This window comes from Delphinus delphis, chromosome 3 (genome assembly GCF_949987515.2).
Source record: "Delphinus delphis chromosome 3, mDelDel1.2, whole genome shotgun sequence".
In the NCBI taxonomy this organism is placed as follows: Eukaryota; Metazoa; Chordata; class Mammalia; order Artiodactyla; family Delphinidae; genus Delphinus; species Delphinus delphis.
The window spans coordinates 43,102,657-43,126,744 of NC_082685.1; the positions used below are offsets into that span (position 1 = coordinate 43,102,657).

The window sequence follows — 24,088 nt, forward strand, 5'->3', positions numbered from 1 at the left end:
CAAATAAACAGCTGATACCAGCTTTAGGACAGAAGATGCACAATATGTACTTAGACTATCTTTTAATGCCAGAAATCAAGGAAGCTAGTTATGGCAAAGAGACTCAGCGGGCAACCGAAGAGTCTCGGTTGGCCAAAGTCAGGACAATTTGAGCATCAGTAAAGAAAATAACTGCAATCAGTTGAAAAACATCAAATATATTTTAATCCACGGGTCTACAATGATATATTAAAAATAAACAAAAACTTCAGTGATCATCTTCAGAAGATATTAAGAAATCAATTCATTATTTTGAAAACTAGTAAATAAAGGGAAACAATTAAGCACTTGTTCTGTCTTTCCTGTAAGAACTGTGCCTCAGGCAACCAAATAGTAAAGGAGAGGAAGCTGCTCTTTCCATAAGCATTCCAACAAATAAAATGAAAAAGGAATGAAGAAGGATTGACTTGGGACATCATCACTTGTTATGAATTAGCTGATCTAACTGAAAATATTACAAAAACAGAAACAACTTGACATAATGGGCCTTTTGATGGAATCAATACCACCTTCTATGAAGAAATCATGCCTCCAAAATCAAGCAGGAGTCTGGCCAAGACTTTAGACGCAGGGGTTGACAAACTTTCTCTCTAAAGGGCCAGGTAACAAATATTTTAAACTTTACAGGTTATATAGCTCTAATCTCTGTTGCAACTATTCAGCTCTGCTGTTGAATAGTACAAATACCAGGCATAGACAATAACTAAACAAATGGGCATGGCTGTGTTCCAACAAAACTCTGTTTACAAAACAGAGTAGGGGCTAGATAGGACCCATGGGCTATAGCTTGTTAACCCCTGTTCTTGACCTGACTACCAGCTTACAGGAAATACAGGGACTGCGGAACACATGAAATGACACCCCAAGGATGCATTTAGCAAAAGCTAATCTAGGAAGAAGTCTAACAGGAAAATCAATCTGATTTCTTTAACAAATAAATGTCAAGATACTAAAAAAGAGAGACAGAGGTTTAATGTATACATTAAAAGAAACTTAGCAAATATTAACCAAACACAATGTATGGACCTTGGGACTTCCCTGGTGGTACAGCGGTTAAGACTCTGCACTTCCACCACAGGGGGCGCGGGTTCAATCCCTGGTCGGGAAACTAAGATCCCACATGCCACACAGTGTGGCCAAAAAATTAAAAAAAATAATAAAAATGTATGGACCTTGTTTGAATCCCAATTCAAACAAATATAAAAAAAAGTGTAATTGGAGAAATGTGAACATTGACTCAAATATTTGATAATATTAAGGAATTGTTGACATTTGGTGCTGTTTGATGATGTACTGTGGTTGTGTTTAAAAAGGGGAGGTCTTATCTTTTAGAGATGTTGCTGAAATATTTACAGATGAAATGGTATGACATTTGGGATTCAGTTAAAAATAATGGGTGGTAGAATAGAAAGGGAACAAAATTGATAAGGAGTTATTAATTGTTGAAGGTAAATAATAGGTACAGTAGAAGTTCATTGTACTATTCTTTCTACTATTGTGTAAATACTTGAAATTTTCCACTATGAAAAGTTAAAATATATTTATGCCACTTCACACTCAGCCAACTGACAAAATTTTTAAAATCTGACAAACTTCAGTTTTGGAAGGATATGGGGAAAGGGTAGCTCTTACACATGGTGGGAATGGAAATTCCTACGACAACTTTTGAGAGGGATTTGTGTACACCCCACGACCCAAAAACTCCACATCTGGATATACACTAAGTGACACTTTAGTCCATTAAGAGACATGCAGGATAGTAAAAAGAGAGAGACATACAGGAACATTTTTTTTTTTTTTAAGAAGAAAAATTTTATTTCAAACAGATTCAGTGGGATGTGTGCTACAGCAAAGGCTGGTTGTAGCAGTTTCCTTTCAAACCTGCACTGATGTATAAATTAGACATTATTTGGGAATGATTAGTTTCTGGTAAAATGTAGATTCAATCCAACATTATGCCATTTTTACATTTATTGTAGACCCTATTTTAGAGGTTAACTTTTCATCACTAAAAAATGAGAATAACCTTACAGCTACTCCTAAGGTAATGAGCTGTGAAATTAATTCCTCACTATTGCTTTGAAAATATACCCCTAGGTGAAGAGAAATTCCGACTTCATCCAAATCTGTTATTTAATTCTTCAGTCATCACCTACTGTTGGCTTGACTGTCACTCCTCTTCTTATTTGACCCCAACCAATTAAACACCAGTGTTTCTCAACTCTTCGGCTAAAGGCAATTTTTTCTCCTACTTCTGTGCACACAGGATTAGTCAAAACGATTTTGCCCAAATCAGCCGTGACCGCGCTAACTCTTCCTCCTGTCGACAGGGATCCTAGGTTCACCATAAGCACTTCATTCTTAGGCAGCTTTTGCACTTTTGCTGCTTTCTTGTCTCCTTCAGTGCGTGCACCTAGAAGCCGTCTAAGCCGGAAATAGGAAATTTCCAATTCTGTGAAGATCTCAGGTAAAGCTCCAACTGCACCAAGCACCTGCCCCACCATTCTGTCAGCCCGGCGCAAAGTGGGGCCAGTTTCTGTTCCCACTCCAAAAGACCTCCTGGAGCAGCAAACTGAAGATCATTATGCTCTGCGAAATGCGATACAATTTCGGAAAAGATGGGTTTACACATGAGCTTTCCTTCACTATCTTTGGAAACAATACCAGGTCTGACTTCTATCTCCTGGCCCACCTTTAATACTCCTTTTAGAATACTACCACCAGCTACACCCCCCTTAAGGTCATCAACTTCACAGCCAGGTTTGTTGACATCAAAGGATCTAACAACAATAAGTCGGGGTTCTGAAGTAAAGTCTCTTGGGGGTACTGGAATTTTCTTTACTAGGTACTCGCAGACAACTTCAATATCGTATTTTAGCTGAGCAGAAATTGGAGTAATAGGAGCTCCTTCTGCTACCGTACCTTGTACAAATGCAAGGATCTGTTCATACTGTTCTTTTAGCCTGGCTTTCTTTTACCAAATCAATTTTATTTTGTATAATCAAAATATGCTTCCGTTTCATGATTTCTATAGCAGCCAGGTATTTGAAAGTCTGAGGCTGAGGACAAGACTCGTTCCCAGCTATCAACAGGAGAGCTGCTTCCATCACTGCGGCACCGTTCAGCATAATAGCCATCAAAATATCGTGGCCAGGACAGTCAACAAAGGAAACATGTCTGACTAATTTGAAGTTCCCTTTGGTCCCTGGAATATCTGTAGGACACTCATCAGGTGTACTACTTCCACAGGATCTATAACATTCTGGCCAAGGAAAACTTGGGTCGTCAAGTTTATAAATCTTAGCATTAGCATAGCCAAGTTTGATTGTAATGTTTCTTTCTAGTTCATTTTTGAACCTGACAGTGTGAACTCCAGAAACAGCTTTTACAACCGTAGATTGCCCATGAGCTACATGACCAATTGTACCTATATTGATTGTGGCCTGTCTGCTGATAACTTCATGTGAAAGTGACGTCAACTTGGTAACATCCAAAGTGTTGAGATCTTGCCGAGAAAGGTGCGGCTGCCCTAAAGTCACACCAGCCTCGCACCCCGCCATCTTGTCTGGAGAGGAAGGAAGGCGTCTGGGTGGCTGCCTGACCATTCGCAAGCCCCCTTGTGCAGGGCGGGGCAGGGGAGGCGGGAGGGCCAACTAGGGCCCAGGCCTGGGAGAAGAGGATGGCCGGTGCAGCGGAGGCCTCACTGCTTGGACTTTTCTCCCCATGGATTTGTACAGTGCCTGCCGGCAGAATGACCGTGTGGCAGGCTGACCGCGTGGCAGAGTTCCACTTTGCAACGACAGCGGACGGATCCCCCTGGCGGCAGGCCCCACCTCCCTGGGCCAGTAACATTTTTTTTTAATACGAAAAATGGAAAACAATCAAAATGGATAAATTATGGTATCTTTGGATGGGGGAGGCTATGAAATGCAGAGATTTGGAAATGGCAACTACTTGTGGAGCTAAGAGCTGGGGCCCCATCAGGATAGATTTAGCTCAACAGACGTGGACTTAGACCCACTCTGGGCCAGGCCCTCTGCTAGGTGCTGGGGATACATAAGTGATATCCTTCAAGGGGTTCAAAGTCTAGATATCAGAGACGGAGGGGGCCTAACACATCATCTAGCTCAACCTGTCCATTTCACAGATGTGGAAAATGAGGCCCAGAAAAGTTAACCGACTTGCCAAGGGCACACCGTTGGTTCATGGAGGAACCAGGAATTGAGCCAGGTCTCTGATGCTCAGAGAATCAAGAGATCTTGGAGCCACGCATTCTTAAGTTGAATCCTGGCTCTGTAACTCACTAGCTGTGACCTTGGCCAAGTTATTTAATGTCTCTCTCCTCAGAAGGATAATAATACCTATTCACGGCTTGATGTGAGGATTAAATGAAATGATATACATAAAGCCCTTGCCTCAGTGACTGAAAAGAAATAAGACCTTGGGGCTTCCCTGGTGGCGCAGTGGTTGAGAGTCCGCCTGCCGATGCAGGGGACGTGGGTTCGTGCCCTGGTCCGGGAAGATCCCACATGTCACGGAGCGGCTGGGCCCGTGAGCCATGGCCGCTGAGCCTGCGCGTCCAGAGCCTGTGCTCCGCAACGGGAGAGGCCACAACAGTGAGAGGCCCCCGTGTACCGCAAACAAACAAACAAACAAAAATAAGACCTTAATGGATTGGTTATGTACTTGTATTATTATTGATATAAAGTAAGGCCTTAGCGAAGCGACAAAATGCTACATTCTATGTTATTCTCCAAATAGTTAATGTCATACTTCTTAGAGCCAGGATGGTCAAGGCTCTGTACCAAGTTGAAGGCTTGTCCCAGGAGTTAGCTGCTTTCTATTCCAGGCTCCACCCCAAGCAGCCACATGTAAGAGAATCCTCACCACCCTCCCACTCTGCTGACTGTCTGCTCTCTGAGGGCCATGCTGACACGACAGGGTAGCACAGCTTTGTAATCTCTGTGGATCCTCCTCCACTACCCTGAGCCTCAGCTACCTATAAAATGAGAATAATAGCAGAACTTATCACATGGGGTTGTTGTGAGGATTAAATGAACTAATGCCTAGCATATAGTAAGCCCTCAACATATGAGATACAAGACACCTGTCCCAGGGCATCAGGCTTGGGAGATACAAAAAAGAATCAGCTGCATTCCCCACCCTCTAAGTGCTCCAGTCCAGGGAGGATACAGTCAGAGGCCACTCCCTTCCCATTTCTCCCCACCCTGTCACATTTCAGGCCTGGATTAGGGCCCAGGGGGCCAAGTGATTCTGGCTGCTTTGCGGGAGGCTAGCTCTAAAAAGGACTGAGCCAAACCTCCTGTGTCTGAAACCACCCACATGCTCACCTCTGCTGCTGAGAACCCAGCTCTGCAGAATCGCTGACTGTCTCCGGCTATTGGAGCCAAAGCATCTTATGCTCTGAATAATGAAGCCATCCAGAAAGTTCCCCGTGGCGAGCTGGGAACACACTCCAGTTCATACCCTTGGGGCCAGGCAGCCAGAAATATCACCAAAGGCCTGCCATCAAAGCCAAGCTCCTGTCCTCAGCAGGCTGGAGCCACAAGGCCCAGGGAGTTTCAATCCCCAGTCCCTTCCCTTTCCTGATGCCTTCTTCTCCCAATGAGACCATGTGTATTTTTCACCCAAGACCCTATTTTTACAGAGCATCATAAAACATTCTCAATAAGCTCAGTGACCATTTGTCCCAATTTTTCCAACCCTTGAGAGCAAAAGTCACTGAGGGTCACAGAAAGACATAGTAAGACCAATATGAGGCCAATGGAACTAGTCAAATATATTTGGTTCACCTGTGGAAGCAGGCATGGCATTATTCTTTCAAGTGGATGTCAAAGCTGTAAACTTGCAGCTTCTCAGAGAGCTGGTCAGATGGTGTATTTGTTGTGCATGGCAAGATCCTTGTGGGCAGGGGCTGAGCCTTGTTCCCCTCTCTGTCCAGCACTCAGCAGCAAACACAGTGCCTAGCACTGAGCAGTCAATCCAAACACACCTGTCAAATGAATAAAGTTGCTTAGTTAGTCCGCCAATGGGTTTAAGATGCTTCTATTGCACATTCTCATATCAGCCTGAACTTTTCCTTCTCCTTGCTTACCCTACTTGTAATTAAATGATTCCATGTGCAATTATTTGTTTAATACATGCCTCCTTGACAAGACTGTCAGCTCCCTGGAGGCAGAGACTGCCCCCAGTTTTGTTCAACATTTGTATCCTCAGTGCTGAGAACGGGATCTGGCATATAGCTGGCACTCAATCAATGTTTGTTGAATAAATAAATGAACAAAGATGGCAAAGACGGCCACGGTCAGTGAGTCGACCCACCCACTAATTTTTTGTTTGTTCTGTTTTGTTTTGATTTTACTGGAGTATAGTTGATTTACAGTGTTGTGTTAGTTTCAGGTGTACAGCAAAGTGATTCAGTTATACACGTACATATAGTCATTCTTTTCTAGATTCTTTTCTCATATAGGCCACCGCTGTGCTGTGGCACTGAGCTTCACTCCCAGGTCAAAGGAAGCTGGCCTAAGGTTTTTTACTTCAAGATGCTGACAGTGCTACGGGAAAGTGTGGGGATACGGGTTTGTTAACACCCAGGCTCAGCTGTTCTTAGAAACAGTCTGCCTCCTAGAAAGTCTATCCATTTACGAAAGAGCACAATGGAGTGGGAAGCAGGCTCATTTGCTGGTTAACCGGGGCCTTCCCTTTGCCTCTAGTTGGTGATTTGGGACATTTGGCTTGGGGATGGATGGACCAGATTTCAGCCTGGAGTTAGTAATGGAATCTACTTTGTAGAGTTGTTATAGGAGAAAATGAGTATATAGGTGTGTAAATATTTACCACAGGACCCGACAGTGGCACTACTGCTCAGTAATGGTATCTAGAGTTGTTGTTGTTACCAATACTCTGCCTTCTAAGGCTGCCCTTGGATGAAGGATGCCATCACCTGGATGAAGATCTTCAGGATGGAAGTCTGGGGCTGGGCTTCTCCAAGGCATCTCCCAGGGACAACCTGGACAGACTGCAGGGAAGGAGTGAATCAGCTATGTGACAGAGACAATACTCCAACTGACTTGGGCAAAAGTTGGCCCACACTTCCCTTAAGTCCAGAGTGTAGAATTGCCTTGTGCACAGCTGGATCCAGGAGCTCAAGTAATATCACCAGGACGTTTCTTCCTTGCCTCTATCTGCTGCTGTCCACCTTGCAGCCTTCTGTGTCTCAGAGAGGCTGCCCGAGGTGGCTTACATCCCGTCCTCTCAGCTACCAGAGAAAAGAGAAAGTCTCCCTTTCCTGAAGTTCAGACCAGACCTCCAGAATCGAGTCTCATTGGCTGTAACTGAGTCACATGACCACTCCCGAACCAATCATTGTGGCCAGGGGATGCGAGCCTCTGATTGGCAGAGCTGAGTCACATGCCGACCTCTAGGCTATGGGCTGGAGTCAGCTGCACAGATGGGGAGGGAATGAACCGGAACAATTTAACAATTACTGTTGCCAGAGAGGGGAGAATGTTGCTGGGTCAGCAAAACAAATATCCCCTGCAGATTACAAACCTCTCTGCAGGTCAAGTGGCAAGGGCAATGTCACAGTGAGACCAAACAAACATCAGTTCCATCAGACAAATAAAGTGGTAGGATCTGGAGGGATTCCCAGAGGACAATGGGGCATTTACTCAGCAATCTGCCAAGAGACCTGTTCTATAGGACCAAGATTAGGGCGAGGCAAATGAGGCACCTGCCTCAGGCACCAAGTTAAGGGAAACGCAAAAAAACTTAGTAACCTAGATAAATAATACTTGAATACAATATTTTATTATTAAAAAAAAAAACCTGGGCTTCCCTGGTGGCGCAGTGGTTGAGTCCGCCTGCCGATGCAGGGGACACGGGTTCGTGCCCCGGTCCGGGAAGATCCCACATGCCGCGGAGCGGCTGGGCCCGTGAGCCATGGCCGCTGAGCCTGCGCGTCCGGAGCCTGTGCTCCGCAACGGGAGACGCCACAACAGCGAGAGGCCCGCGTACTGCAGAAAAATAAATAAATAAATCTATTTATTTATTTATTTATGCCTGCATTGGGTCTTCATTGCTGCACACAGGTTTTCTCTAGTTGGGGCGAGCGGGGGCTACTCTTCGTTGCGGTGCGCGGGCTTCTCATCGCGGTGGCTTCTCTTGTTGCGGAGCACGGGCTCTTGGCGCGTGGGCTTCAGTAGTTGTGGTTCGCGGGCTCTAGAGCGCAGGCTCAGTAGCGGTGGCGCACAGGATTAGTTGATCCGCAGCATGTGGGATCTTCTCAGACCAGTGCTCGAACCCATGTCCCCTGCATTGGCAGGCGGATTCTTAACCAGGGAAGTTCAAATATAATATTTTAAAAATAAAATTAATGCCCAAAATCCATGATGAACAAAATACCAAAACTTTAAATGAAAGCAGGATAAGTAATAGTGCTGTAGAAAGCCATATTGAAGCTTGGGGCAAAAGGAAAAATCAGAACTACTGATTTCACTTTTATGTAAAATTTTGGTATTTTGTTCATCATGAATTTTTTGGCATTAATTTTGATTTTTAATATATTGCATTAAAATATTATTTGTCTTGATTTCTGAATTTTGGGGCACCCCCCTAAATTTTGTGCTGGAGGCAGGATGCCTCAATTCCTCTTACCCTAGTCTAGGCCCTGCTGTCTTCTGTGGGATTTGCTGCAGGCAGAGAGGGAAAGCCACCCTGAGATGAAGAGATGTGTCCAAACTGGCATTCCCTGGTGGGAAGGGCCCTGGGCTGGAAGTGAAGCCCTGGTAGCAGCCCTGGTTCTGCCATCCGTGTGCTGTCACTCTGCTACCCTGGGAAAATACTTTCCTCTCTAGTCCTCAGTTTTTCCACTTGCATATGAGGGACAGGGCATGATTAATGGCATTCAAGCAATAGAACCCAATATCTTAGTTTAGAAAAAAAAATGGAAATAGAGCTGTTAAAGGGGCATGTGGGGGCTTCCCTGGTGGCGCAGTGGTTGAGAATCTGCCTGCTAATGCAGGTGATACGGGTTCGAGCCCTGGTCTGGGAGGATCCCACATGCCGCGGAGCAACTAGGCCCGTGAGCCACAACTACTGAGCCTGCGCGTCTGGAGCCTGTGGTCTGCAACAGGAGAGGCCGCGATAGTGAGAGGCCCGCGCACCGCTATGAAGAGTGGCCCTCACTTGCCACAACTAGAGAAAGCCCTCGCACAGAAACGAAGACACAATACAGCAAAAATAAATTAATTAATAAACTCCTACCCCCAACATCTTCTAATAAATAAATAAATAAATAAATAACAAAAAGAAAAAGGGGCACGTGCTGAGGTAGACCTATCTGCACCTCTGTACCTCCACCAACTCAACAGCCCCTCCAAGTGCTCCACGGAGTCCTTAGGAGTTCCAGGGGGCACAGCATGAAAACCTTTAAATTCCATGATCTCTAAGATCCCTCAGCAAACCCATTTTTCTGCCTGAGATAATGTACACATTTCAGTTCCTCCTGTCTATGCTTTATTTAGGTCAGTGTTTCTCATATGGCCAGGCTTCCCCTGTATCAAGGACACCGCAGATGCTTTATTTAAAACGCAGTTTCTATGGCCCCACCCTAGTTGAACTGAATCTGAATCTCCCAGGTATGAGGCCCGAAGCAACATTTTGAACAAGCAAACTTCCCTGCCAGTTGACGGATACCCACTGAAGTGTTTGGGTCCTTCCCTATTATTTCCACAGAACCTCATAAAGTATTTTATCCTGGAGCTTTCATTTACAACCATCCTTCTGAATGACCAGGGCAAGGAGAAAAAAAACACAGGAATAGTCAGATGAGTCCAAATAAATGAATCTAGGTTTGCCAAGTAGAAACAGATCACAGTGAGATCTCCACGACCCTTCCCAGACAGAACATCCTGGCATCTCCTTGTTCAGCAATCCCACAGTTTGTATCTGAAAGAAATCATCTGTGCATTTCTCTTTTCTTCTGGAGTAGCACTGGCAACCTCAGGAATTATTTATTGAATTATCAGGTTTCTTAGTATATAATTGAGTTCCTGGGAGCTAAGAGTGAGCATGCCTGTAAGGCTGTCAAGGAAATTCATTTTAGACTTCGGAAATACGGAAGATTTTTGTCATTTGCAATGGAAACAGCCATTCATTCATTCATTCATTCTTTTTTCACTCAACTAGCTTGGCAGATTCACTGATGCATAAGATATTTCCTCTGCTTTTTTTTCCAGCTTTATTGAGATACAATTGTCACACAATACAATTCACCCATTTAAATTGTAAATTCAATTGTTTTTGATATATTGAGTGTGCAACCTTCACCACAATCAATCGTAGAATATTTTTATCACCTCAAAAAGAATTCTTGGACCCTTTAGCTATCACCTCCCAATCCTCCAACCCCTTAGCCCTAATCAACCACTACTCTACTTTCTATCTCTATGGATTTGCTTATTCTGGACATTTCATTTAAATGGAATCACATATTATGTGTTCTTTTGAGATGCGTTTCTTTTTAAAAAATATTTATTTATTTATTTTGGCTGCGTCGGGTCTTAGTTGCAGCACGCAGGATCTTTCATTACAGAGTGCGGTCTCTTCGTTGTGGCGCCTGGGCTTCTCTCTAGTTGTGGTTGTGCGGGTTTTCCCTCTCTAGTTGTGGCGTGTGGACTCGAAGGCACGTGGGCTCAGTAGTTGTGGTGCACAGGTTTGGTTGCCCCGCAGCATGTGGGATCTTAGTTCCCTGACCAGGTATCAAAGTCGCATCCCTTGCATTGGAAGGTGGATTCTTTACCACTGGGCCACCAAGGAAGTCCCCGAGATGGGCTTCTTTCGCTTAGTGTAATGTGCTCGAGATTTATGCATGTTGTAGACTGTATCAGTACTTCATTCCTTCTTAGGGCTGAATAATATTCCATTGTGTGGATATACCACATTTTGTTTATCCATTCATCAAGTTGATGTACATTTGGGCTGTTTTCATTCCTTGACTATTCTCAATAATGCTGTTATTAATATTTGTATACAAGTTTTTGTGTAGACATGTTTTCTTTCCTCTGCCTTTGAAGGGCTCCTAGTTCAGCAGAGGTAGGTACTAAAACACGTACCTACATAATTACCTGTGCCAGTAGGATTGTGCCAGAGAGGGACAAGGCAACATAGTGTAATGGTTAGAACCACATGCTTCTGCCATTACTGAGTGATCTTAGGGGCAAGTTTCTTCACCTCTCTGTGTATCAGTTTCCTCACGTGTAAAATGGGATCAATATTTTTCCGACTGCTGTGAGGGTTACATGAGATAATGCATGTTAGGGACTTAGCACCAAGCCTGGCACATAGTAAGTGCTTGATTAAATTTTGTCATTATCCTTTTCATTCTGGAGATTACCAAGTAAGTTTATTGATGGACAATGCACTGTAGCACGAGTAAAGTCTTCGTTCATTGAACAAATGTTTATTGAGTATTTATTATGAACTTGGCACTGTGAGAAATAAAGTTGATCCAGACTTCGGATCCTACTGCCAGGAGTTTGTAATCTGTAATCTGAATGGCAAGACTCACTGGCATATGTCGCCTCCATATATTGTGATTTGTTCTTTAATAAAGGTCTAAAAACTTGCTGTGGGAGTCCTGGAGAAGGAAAACTTTAAATAAATAAATAAAAAGACCTTTTTATTCTGAAAATGTTGACACATACTGGAAAGTAGGAAGAATTATAAAATGAATACCTACGTATAATCGCATAGATTCAACAACTGTCAACATTTTACCATATTTACTTCATCTTACTATATGTTAAATTTGTGGCTGAACTATTTTAAAGTTTAGCGCAGATACTCTAACACTTCAGCCCTAAACACTTAAGCATGCATTTCCAAAAAATAAGGATTCTCCTCCATAACCACAATACACTTACCACACCTCACAAAATTAATAATTTCCTTATATCATCTAATACGCACTTCATAGTCAGATGTCCCCCACTGTCTAAAAACTTGGTCTTTATAGCTTTTTTAAAAAGAAAACAAGCCAAGATACAATCAAGAATCACACCTTGGGCTTCCCTGGTGGCACAGTGGTTGAGAGTCCGCCTGCCGATGCAGGGGATACGGGTTCGTGCCCCGGTCCAGGAAGATCCCACATGTCGCGGAGCGGCTGGGCCCGTGAGCCATCGCCGCTGAGCCTGCGAGTCCGGAGCCTGTGCACCACAACGGGAGAGGCCACAACAGTGAGAGGCCCGCGTACCGCAAAAAAAAAAAAAAAATCACATCTTACATTTACTTGTTAGACTCTAGGATCTCTTTGAATCTAGAACCTCCTCCTCCAGTGCATTTGCTTTTGTTCTGTTTTCACGATGTTAACTTTTACGAAGAAATCACACCAGTTGCCTTATAAACTGTCCCACATTCTGGACTTGCCTGATTGCTTCTCTGTGGGTTACATGACGTGTTCCTCTACCCCCTGAAATTCTTGTAAACTGAAGCCAGCTCTGAAGACCTGATTAGGTTCAGGCTCAATATTTTTGGCAGGAGCAAAATTAGATGGAGTCGTGTAGTCTACTGCATCCTACCGAGAGGTGTGTAATGCTGGTTGTTCCACCATAAGTGACAGTAAGCATGGCCCCTGGGATACAGTGCTGACAAGCAGAGAGAGGAGGAAGGAAGTGGGAAGGAGGGAAATGTCTTCACAGGCAATGCTTTTGAATAGGGCTTGAAAGAATGTGTAGGAGCCTGCTGGGTGGAGAAGAGGGACAGGGAAGGGCTTTCCAGGTATGGAGACAGTGTTGGGAAAGAGTGCTGAGCTTCAGGAAGTAGGAGGTGGTAGCCAAATGAGGCTGAGAATTGTTACAATAATAAGGACAGGCACTTAAGCCCTATTAGAGTTTACCACGTTCTAGGAACCATGCTAAGTGATTCATTTAATTTCTCACACAGTCCTATGGAATGGGTGCTACCACCCCCATTTTAATGGTGTGGAAATCAAGGTTTAGTGATGTGTGGTAACTTGCCTAAAGATCATAAAGCCAGGAACAGGAAGACTCAGGAGATTTGAATCCAGGTGCCCCTACTTTTAAAACCACAAAGCTCTACATTAAGGTGACAGGGCAAAAGAGTTGGAGAGGCAGGTTGGGGTAGGTGGAAGCAGGCCTTCTCTGCCATTCTGAGGAGCCTGGATGTTATTCCTGGGGCAGTGGGGAGCCAGCGAAGGTTTCCTCGTAGGGGCAGGCATGGCTGTGCCTGAGAATCACCGGCTGCCCGGTGAAGGTGGAGTGGAGCTGCTGGGCTGAGCTAGCAGACCCAAGGCTGGGCGCCCCTTCAGGTGACTTGGGCCCTGGGGAGCAGAGATCTTAGGAAGGAATTCAAGTGCCTCCAACCATGTGCATGTCCTCACTTCCAAGTGCACTGCCCAGGGATGCAGCTGGGCTGGGCTCTCCCCAGGACACCCGAGAGCCTTCCTGCGCACGCAAACGCTGGGGTGCGGGGCAAAAGCAGGGTGGGCGCAGCACCCACGCACCCCTGCACATGGCGAACAGCTCCAGTTTCCACCGAGTCATCCCTAAGGCCCAGCATTTTTTTGGCCACAGCGCGCTGGAATGTGAACTGCAAAGACCAGGTGAAAGGACCAGCTTTAATCCCCGAGACACAGAGGGAAAGTAACTGGCCCAAGATCACACAAACAGATAGTGGCTGAGGCAGGACTAGAACGCAAGTCGTCCTGTAGATTCTATCCTTTCAGGCTGGAGTTTATTTTGGAATCAAAAGAAGAATCAAGAAACAGTCACTGAGGAATGGCCACGGGATGCCTAATGCTCCGGGGAATTTTTTATTTATATTTTCCCACTTTAGGAATCCTCTCGGAGGGCTCCGGGCGCCCTCCCCGGCTGGCTGTTGTCTCACAGTCCCCAAAACGGCGCAGCATCCCCGGCACTGCCTGTGCGTCCCTCGGTCCCTTGAGCACAACCCGTCAGCTGTCAGTGACGGGCGGTGGTACAAAGCCTGGGCCTTGCTGCTCAACCTTCAAGCTTCAGGCAGGGAGGGTGTGTGGATGGAACGCGGTAACTGCTCTGGGGCCAGGATACCTGCGTCCAAACCTCTGCCCTGGTACTGACTAGCTGTGAGGCCTCCCCGCTCTATGCTTGTTTCTTCATTATTATTATTTTAATTTGTATTTTCTGGCCATGCTGCCTATGGGATCTTAGTTTCCCACCAGAGACCGAACCAGTGCCCCCTGCAGTGGGAGCGCAGAGTCTTAACCAGTGGACTGCCAGGGAAGTCCCCATGTTTCTTCATTTTTAAATCAATGAAAATAGCAGTGCTTCACACAGTTGGGTGTGAGGATTAAGTAACATAAGCGTGTTCAAGGGCTTAGTAAGGCTTGCCACAAGATAAAGCCCGGTATTACTGTTCACTTGGGAATCAGTAGGCTTGGGTGCCTGCCACTGACTTATCTGTTTATTGGACAAACCTTCCAGATGCTGCATAAAATCTGCCTCTTCCACGAAGTATACTCGGATTAACTGTGCTCACTTTAAAGCCTCCTTGATTCCCAGAATTTAAAGCACAGCTGGGGACTTCCCTGGTGACGCAGTGGTTAAGACTCCGCTCTCCCAATGCAGGGGGCCCGAGTTTGATGCCTGGTCAGGGAACTAGATCCCACATGCATGCTGCAACTAAGAAGCCCACATGCCTCAACTAAGAGTGTGCATGCCACCACTAGGGAGCTGGTGAGCCGCAACTAAGACCTAGCGCAACCAAATAAATAAATAAATATTTTAAAAAGATAAAGGGACTTCCCTGGTGGCACAGTGGTTAAGAATCCACCTGTCAATGCAGGGGACATGGGTTCGATCCCTGGTCTGGGAAGATCCCACATGCCGCAAAGCAACTAAGCCTGTGCCACAACTACTGAGCCTGTGCTCTAGAGCCCACGCACCACAAATGCTGAGCCCACGTGCCACAACTACTGAAGCCCGCGCACCTAGAGCCCATGCTCCGCAACAAGAGAAGCCACCGCAATGAGAAGCCCGCACAACGCAACTAGAGAAAGCCCACTCACAGCAAGGAAGACCCAGTGCAGCCAAAAATTAAAAAAAAAGAAAATAACTTAAAATAAATAAGTTAATTAATTAAAAAATAAAGCACAGCTGGCATTCTCTAAACTAAAGGTAATGGCAGTGGGGAAGCGCAGTCTGTGTATCCCCCCTCCTCTCACAGCACTAAGCCAGACTCAGAAGGCCTGGGGCTTAGTAGTCTTACCCTGGACTAGCTGCTGACTAATCAATTCGGGGTAAATGATTTCATCTTTGTGACTCATTTTCTTCAGTAAAATAAGGGTGATAGTATCTGTTTTGCATGATGAAAAAAAGTCAGATTCCTGACCACACTTTGAGAATGGGAAGAAACAAAGAGGCAAAATGTTTTTTCAAAGCATATTTCATAAACCAGAAAAATGCTCATATATAGTGTTTTTCTTTTCTGAATTTTACCTTATTTAAAAGTTTTATAAGAAGATGCATTAATACATTCTCATGGTGAAAGATTCATAGCATTAGTCAAAAAAGGGCAATCAGTTATATGTGAAATGTGACCCCAACTTTGTTTAAAAAAGCACAAATACACTGAAAAAATAAACAAGGAAATCCACCAACATGTTAACAATGGTGGTAGGATTACTGGTGATTATTATTTTCATTTCATTTTTCTACATTTTCCATTTTTTCCTAATGAGGATATATTATTTTTATAAACAGAAGAAAAGTACAATTATTTTTAAAGCAAAATAATGTATTTGCAAATATTCAAGGCTAAGCAAAAGCAAGTTGGATGTCATCTACGTGTGAGTCATTAGAAACCTTTAAGATTAAAATTCTACCTTTTGGAAGTACCTGTCCCCCAACTATGAGTCAGTCCATGGTTTTTTTTCCCTCATTGAAAGCCTCACGCAGAGCTCCCCACTCCTTCAGTTTCCAGAACTTCACCAGCCTCCTTGCCTGAGGGTCCTCTTTTTGAACTCGGGCCTAGCTGTGGTCTGTGGAGCTGAAGACCCTTGAAATCCCTGCAGTTACAAGCTTACCTCATTAGACGAGAAGGCCTGTTATTCACCAGTTTAAAAAAAAAAAAGTCGTGGCATCCATGCCCCTGCTCTGGGTTATTGTGCCTCTTTTTACAGTCCATGTGGATCTTCTTAAAGTCCATCACAGCCTTACTGAACCTAGAAGCTCAAAAACCTTCAATGGCTCCTCGTTTCCTTTAGGGTGGGTACTGGCCAACGTCCTTAGTCTGGTGTTTGACTTGTAAGATGGGAGCCACTTGTCCTTACAACTCCCATTAAGCCAATCAAATGGTCTGCTAGCCAGCTGCACAGCCAGGCCAGGAAGGGACAAAAATGAGCGAAGGGAGCTGGGTATAGGAATGCAATGGGGGGGACTTCCCTGGTGGTGTGGCGCAGTGGTTAAGAATCCGCCTGCCTGGGGCATGGGTTTGATCCCTGGCCTGGGAAGATCCCACATGCCGCGGAGCAACTAAGCCCATGCGCCACAACTACTGAGCCTGCGCTCTAGAGCCCATGAGCCACAACTACTGAGCCCGTGTGCCACAGCTACTGAGCCCATGTGCCACAACTACTGAAGCCCACGCGCCTAGAGCCTATGCTCTGCAACAAGAGAAGCCACCGCAATGAGAAGCCCGCACACCACAACAAAGAGTAGCTCCTGCTCACCACAACTAGAGAAAGCCCGCACGCAGCAACGAAGACCCAATGAAGCCAAAAATAAATAAAAATTTAAAAAATAATAAATATGTATATATTTTTAAAAAAACAATGCCACGGGGAAAGGCGTGGACTATGGCAAACAGGAGCAAAAGCATATGCCTTCTAAAGGGACTGTCACTTCTTTTTTTAAATTAATTTATTTCATTTATTTATTTTTGGCTGCATTGGGTCTTCGTTGCTGCATGCGGGCTTTCTCTAATTGCAGAGAGCGGGGGCTACTCTTCATTGCAGTGCACGGGCTTCTCATTGCGGTGGCTTCTCTTGTTGTGTAACACGAGTTCTAGAGCACAGGCTCAGTAGTTGTGGCACACTGGCTCAGTAGCTGTGGCTCACGGGCTCTAGAGCGCAGGCTCAGTAGTTGTGGCGCACAGGCTTAGTTGCTCCACGGCATGTGGGATCTTCCCTGCCCAGGGATCAAACCCGGGTCCCCTGCATTGGCAGGCGAATTCTTAACCACTGCGCCACCAGGGAAGCCCCAGGACTGTCACTTCTTGATGTCAATCAATTACTGCCTGTTGGGATCTTTCAATTTTTCAAGAGAATTGAGAAATCTGGATCTATATGTGAAATCTTATTTTTAAATATTAGCAGCTAATTCACAATACACATTTGGCCAGTCTGCTGATCACAATTTGTGACCTGTCAAAGGAACACAATGAACTTTTCTCCCTCCGTACCTTTGCTTTTGCTGTTCCCACTGCCAAGAACACCCTCGCACTCATGTGGGTCTCATGAACTCCACCTATTCTGTTAGGCTCAGCAGAAACACCACCTCTTTTGTGAGCATTCCCAGATGACCTCAGCTAGAAGTGACACCTCCCTCCCCGGGGCTGCAACATTTAGTCCCCATCTCGTGCAGTGGTTATTTTGATGAGTCCTACCTCTCTTGGTAGATAATGAGCCCCTAAAATACAGCTGACCCTCAAGCAACACAGGATTTAGGGGCACTGACCATCCCTCTAATGGAAAATCCGCATATAACTTGATACCTGCCCTCTTTATCTGCAGTTCTGCATCCTCAGATTCTACCTACTGTGGCTCATATAGTACTACAGTAGTATTTATTGAAAAAAATTCAGGTATAAGTGGACCCACGCAGTTCAAACCTGTGTTGTTCAAGAGTCAACTATATTCAGCAAATAGTTATGGCGCACCTGCTTTGTTACAGGCACCAGGCTAGGCACTGGGGATACAGCCTAGAGCAAGATGGATAGTCTCTGCCTGGATGGAATATAGAGTCTAGAACAGGGGACTGTATTTTTAAATTAACCATTCTCAAGACACCTAATTCCGATGTGTGATGAGTTTTATGGAGTGAAGAGAGTTTCTAAAAGGAACTTAATCCAGGCAGGAAGATTAAGCTGGTCATCACGAGGCTGCTCAGGGAAGCATTAGCACTAAGGCTGCACAGTTTGTATACCGCACAAAGGTAACAGGTGGAGAGGGCAGGCGAGAGCGGAGATCCAGTCCTGCCCAAACTGTGCCTTTTTCTTTTGTCTTTCTTGGCTGTGCCGCACAGCTCACAGGATCTCAGTTCCCCTATCAGGGACTGAACCCAGGCCACGGTAGTGAGAGCCGGGAATCCTAACCACTAGGCCACCAGGGAATTCCCAATGCTGTGCCTTTTTCTAATTTGCGAAGAAGCATTTTGTAGTCTAACAGGGGCAGTGTTTAGTTCCTCCTCCCCTCCGACCACCTCCTCCCCAAAAAGCTGCTCTAAATAAACACAGACTCTATTAAAAACAGTGAACTCTCTCTCTCTTTTCATATATATATATATATATATATATATCCTCAAGAGATGTCCCCTGTACTCCCTTTCTACCAGAACACACCCTCTAAATCCTTACTTTAAAGACTTTGGGGATCAAGGAAGGCATCGCTGAGGAAGTGAATAGGAGCTGAGACTGAAGGTAAGAAGGGGCCAGGCAGCTAAAGCATGAGGAGCACCACGTACGAGGCCTCTGAGGACAGAAAGTACATAGCTGAAGAATGTATTACTAATAGGCAGCCAGTGTGGCTGAAGTGTGGATAGACAGGGAGTGCGGCAAGGGTGGGCTGGGTAGTGACCATACCACCCAGGGCCTGTAAGGCCACATTAAGGGGTTCGATCCTCATCCTGAAATGTCCCATATTTCCCCCTCCCTGACCATGTTGCTTATGGGTGTCACTGCCCATGGGCAATCCCACAGAGAGCATGATAACACAAACTACCTTTCCAGAGCTCCTACCATGAGCCACGCGCTGCGGTGAGGCCACATGTCCGGTTCACTCTTCCTTCCCTATCCTCCTAAGCAAGTAAGTATTCTTTGATTCCAACTGAGCAGATGAGAAAATGGAGGCGCAGAGAGGATGAGCAGCCTGCCCAAGGTTACCTGGCTATTAAAAGGTGGGCTGGGATTCCAGGTCTCTGATTCTGAGCCCTTCCTCTTGGCTGCCTTGTAACAAAGACCCTTGCAAATAAACAGAAGGCACGAGGAGTTCAGAGCCTGGCTACTCAAAGAGAGGTCTGGGAGCTTGTAGCATTGGCATCACCTGGAAGCTTGTCAGAAATGTAGGAGCTTCAGTTCCATCACCGTCCTAGTGAATCAATTCTCCTCTTACAAAAATCATGTGCATTCCAGACTGAGAAGCCCTACACTAGAGAATAATCCAAGCAAGCTGGCACACTGTCTTTGCAACCCTTATACAACAGTCTAGTATCTCAAAGGCCAAGTTTCCAGTGACTTGAAAACAACTTCTTATAACCAAATTTGCCAGAATTGCCAACTGTGCCATCCATCCACTTACCCTAGTTCTGTATTCCACTCCAACTCCAAGGGAAAGATCCTGAGAAGCTACCATCACCTCCAGTGTCAGGCTGCTGTACACTCTACTTCTGCTCAATTCCTTAGTACAGATCTGCCCTGATATAGAAAGAAATCTGAAGTTGTACCCTTCTCTGGTTTTTTCTGTTCCAGAAAATCTTCTATTTGGCGTCCACCCTGATCTCCAGATCGTTTCCTGGGACCCACTTTTCACAAGCCAATTCCTGCATTGGAAAGGAAGCATTGCATTCCTGCAATGCTTGCATTCCTGCATTCCAAAGGAAGCAAAATGGTTTGGTGGAAGATTGGTAGGTGAGGGAAAGCTGGATTCTCCTTCTGCATTAAGGCCACATGTTGTGTGACTGGGAAACTCCCACCTCCATTTCCTCATTCCCATCTGAGAAATTAGTAGCATGGACTAGATAGATTAGGAATCGCTAAATCAGGGGCTTCACAGGTAACAGAAAGCAAGTTCAATGGCTTAGGTGAAAAAGGAAGGAGTAGTGGGGAATGTGGGGAATTCGAGGACGCAATGCCTTGACTAAAGAAGCAGCTCCACTCAGCAGGACGCTACTGTTGTCATGGGAAATACTGGCCCAGTGTTGACATATATTCTAATTTTTCAAGACTTGGGAATCAGACTTCCCCCCCTATGAAATATCCTGTGGTGTTTAAACACTGGCATCTGGCTAAACCTTAAACAAACAACACTGTGTAGGCCAAATAAAGATCAGGTGCAGGCCAAACCTGCCCGTGGGCCGCCAGTTTGCGATGCCTGGCCTGGATGCCACCTAATGTTACGCTTAGATTCCATCCTATGTGCAGCTCTTCAAAATGCTGCTGTAAGGGAGGCGGAATCAGCGCCTTCCGGGGCCCGTCGCTCCTCCCCATCGCGATCCTGGGCCCTGTCCGTGCCTCTTCAGGCCTCTCGGGGAGAGGGCCATGCGCCGGGACTCAGCCTTGTTCGTGGTGGCGGTCACGGGTCGCACAGGGTCGCTTTCTTCACAATCTCCCTACCTGCTCGCCAGCTCTCCGGGCAGCGTCCGCGGCGATGACTCAGCCTCGGGCAGCCTGAGCCACGAGGGAGGGGAGGGGAAGGAGGCGGGGGAGGGGAAGGGGCGGGCGTGGCCGGGCCGACGGAGGAGGGAGGGGAGCGAGGAGGAAGGAGGATAGAGGGGAAAGGGAGGGAGGCGGAGGAAGGGAGGGGGAGGGGAGGCCGAAAGCCCAGCTCCCGCGTCCTCCCGCTCGCAGCCAGACGACTTAGGGCTGGGTGGGTGCTGGCGGGCCTGAGAAGAGCGGAGTGGAGGGTGGGGGTGGTGAGGTGGGGGAGGCACCAAAGGGAAGGTCTTGAGCTTCCAGCACTCATCCCCCATCCCGGAGTGTCCTTGCTGGCAGGCGGTTCCTAGCCACACCCGCGGACCCGCCCCTGCCGCGGTTGGATTAGTGCTGGGAAAGGCACCTTTAGACATGGACCCTTAGTGATCACCTCCCTCCCTGTGGAGGCCTTGGAGCACTGGGTAGTTAGAAAGGGACGGAGATGAGGGAGCCGGGGCCCTGCTAACCCGGGTCTTGCAAGGCAGAGAGAAAATCCACATAGCCTACCCACAAGTGGAAATTTAAAGGGAGAAATGATCTACTGGTACATTCTGCTGGGCTACACAGTAGCTATAATGCAAGGTTGAATTTGGAAGGTGGCCCAAGGAAGTTTCCTTAGCAATTTTTAAAAATATAAATAAATTGATGAATGAACGAAATGTGCTACAGGAGCATATCTGTGTGCATAGAGAGGACAGGTTTTCTTTTTGTTGTAATGTCTTTGTGTGTGTGTTTGGGAGGATGTATAGGAGTCTGTATGTGTATCTCTTTTTTTAAATTAATTAATTTATTTATGGCTGCATTGGGTCTTCGTTGCTATGTGCAGGCTTCCTCTAGTTGCAGTGAGCGGGGCTACTCTTTGTTGCAGTGTGCGGGCTTCTCATTGTGGTGGCTTCTCTTGTTGTGGAGCACGGGCTCTAGGGGCACAGGTTTTAGTAGTTGTGGCTCATGGACTCAGTAGTTGTGGCTGGCGGGTTCTAGAGCGCAGGCTCAGTAGTTGTGGCACACGGGCTTAGTTGCCCCAAGGCATGTGGGATCTTCCCGGGCCAGGGCTTGAACTGATGTCCCCTGCACTGGCAGGCAGATGCTCGACCACTGCACCACCAGGGAAGTCCTGTATGTGTATCTTGTATGTATGCATATGTATGCTTACAGATATAAGCACATTGATAGCTGTATATGAGCATGTGTGCTCAGAACGTGTCTCTGTGTATATGTACGGATACTTTTATATGCCTAAATGTTAAACAAGTGTGTATATATATGAGATCTATGGGCTTTCCTGAGCTTGCATGTACATATGTGTATGGACATGAATTTGTGGGTTTGTGAGTGTGACAGCATGTACTTGGGTATGTATTGCTATTGTGTGCCAGTGGTGTGTGTGTGTGTGTGTGTGTGTGTACAGGACTCCATGTGCCTTGGTGAGATTGCATTACGGTTGTGTATGTGTGTTCGTGAGCGTATGGGAATACATTTGTGAGTCTGTGGCCAGGGCTGGGGTGTGCCTTGAGGTTGCTTGTGTGTTCAGATGAGAACAGGTGTGTTTTTCCAAGCCTGAGTGGATATGACTGTAATGAGTCTGGGTATCTCTATAGCCAGCCTATTGATTCAGTCTGTGATAAGGGCCACGTGATTCTTAAGGGTTGGGCTGGTCAAGGTACCTCTTGGAGGAGAAGGTCCTCAGAGGGTGGGGGCTGTGGAAGTAGGAAGAGCTCCGGGTGTCCTGGCCCAGTGACCATCCAGAGCAGTGGGAGGCAGGGTGAGCAATGTAGGCTGCAGCAAGACACGGTGACCTTGAATGCCAGAACGGGCTGTCCTCCAGGTCGTCAGGGCCTCCACCCTCTCAAGTCTGCTTCTCTTGTGGCCTCCTCGCTGTCTACCTTGTCAGTGCTCTTCTGCAGAGGCATGCCCTCGGTCATTAACAATAGCAACAGTATATAAATAGACATTTCTCTAAAGAAGACATACAGATGGCCAAAAAGCACATGAAAAGATGCTCAACGTCACTAATTATCAGAGAAAGGCAACTCAAAACTACAATGAGGTTTCACCTCACCCTGGTCTGAATGGCCATCATCAAAAAGTCTACAAACAATAGGGCTTCCCTGGTGGCGCAATGGTTGAGAATCTGCCTGCCAATGCAGGGGACAAGGGTTCGATCCCTGGTCCAGGATAATCCCACATGCTGCAGAGCAACTAAGCCCTGTGCGCTACAACTACTGAGCCTGTGCTCTAGAGCCTGAGAGCCACAACTACTGAGCCTGTGTGCTGCAACTACTGGAGCCCGTGAGCCTAGAGCCCGTGCTCTGCAACAAGAGAAGCCACCGCCGTAAAAAGCCCGCACACCGCAACAGAGTAGCCCCCGCTCACGGCAACTAGAGAAACCCTGTGCGCAGCAACAAAGACCCAACACAGCCAAAAATAAATAACTAAAATAAATAAATTTATAAAATAAAAAGAAGTCTACAAACAATAAATGCTGGAGAGGGTGTGGAGAAAAGGGAACTCTCCTACACTGTTGGTGGGGATGTAAATTGGTACAACCACTATGGAGAACAGTATGGAGGTTCCTTAAAAAACTAAAAATAGGGGCTTCCCTGGTGGTGCAGTGGTTAAGAACCTGCCTGCCAACGCAGGGGACACGGGTTCAAGCCCTGGTCTGGGAAGATCCCACATGCTGCGGAGCAACTAAGCCCGTGCACCACAACTACTGAGCCTGCGCTCTAGAGCCCACATGCCACAGCTACTGAGCCTGCGTGCCACAACTACTGAAGCCCGCATGCCTAGAGCCCGTGCTCTGCAACAAGAGAAGCCACCACAATGAGAAGCCCGCTCACCGCAACAAAGAGTAGCCCCCACTCACTGCAACTGGAGAAAATCCCACACGCAGCTACCAAGACCCAACACAGCCAAAAATAAATAAATAAATAAATTTATTAAAAAAACCAAAAAAAACTAAAAATAGAATTACCATGTGACCCAACAGTCCCACTCCTGGGCATGTATCTGTAGAAAAACATAATTCAAAAAGATATATGCACCCCAATGTTCATTGCAGTACTACTTACAATAGCCAAGACATGGAAGCCACGTAAATGTCACTGACAGAGAAATGGGCAAAGAAGATGTGGTACATATGTACAATAGAATATTACTCAGCCATAAAAAAGAATGAAATAATGTCAATGGCAGCAACATGGATGGACCTAGAGATTATCATCCTAAGTGAAGTCAGACAGAGAAAGCCAAATATCATATATCACTCATATGTGGAATCTAATTTTTTTAAATGATACAAATGAACTTATTTACAAAACAGAAACAGACTTACAGATATCGAAAT

General features: G+C 46.0%; 1 pseudogene; it reads right to left on the reverse strand.

The window, feature by feature from the left end:
- Positions 1 to 1,473: 1,473 nt before the first annotated feature.
- On the reverse strand, positions 1,474 to 20,813 carry LOC132423113 (eukaryotic translation initiation factor 2 subunit 3 pseudogene; annotated as a pseudogene).
- Positions 20,814 to 24,088: the final 3,275 nt, after the last annotated feature.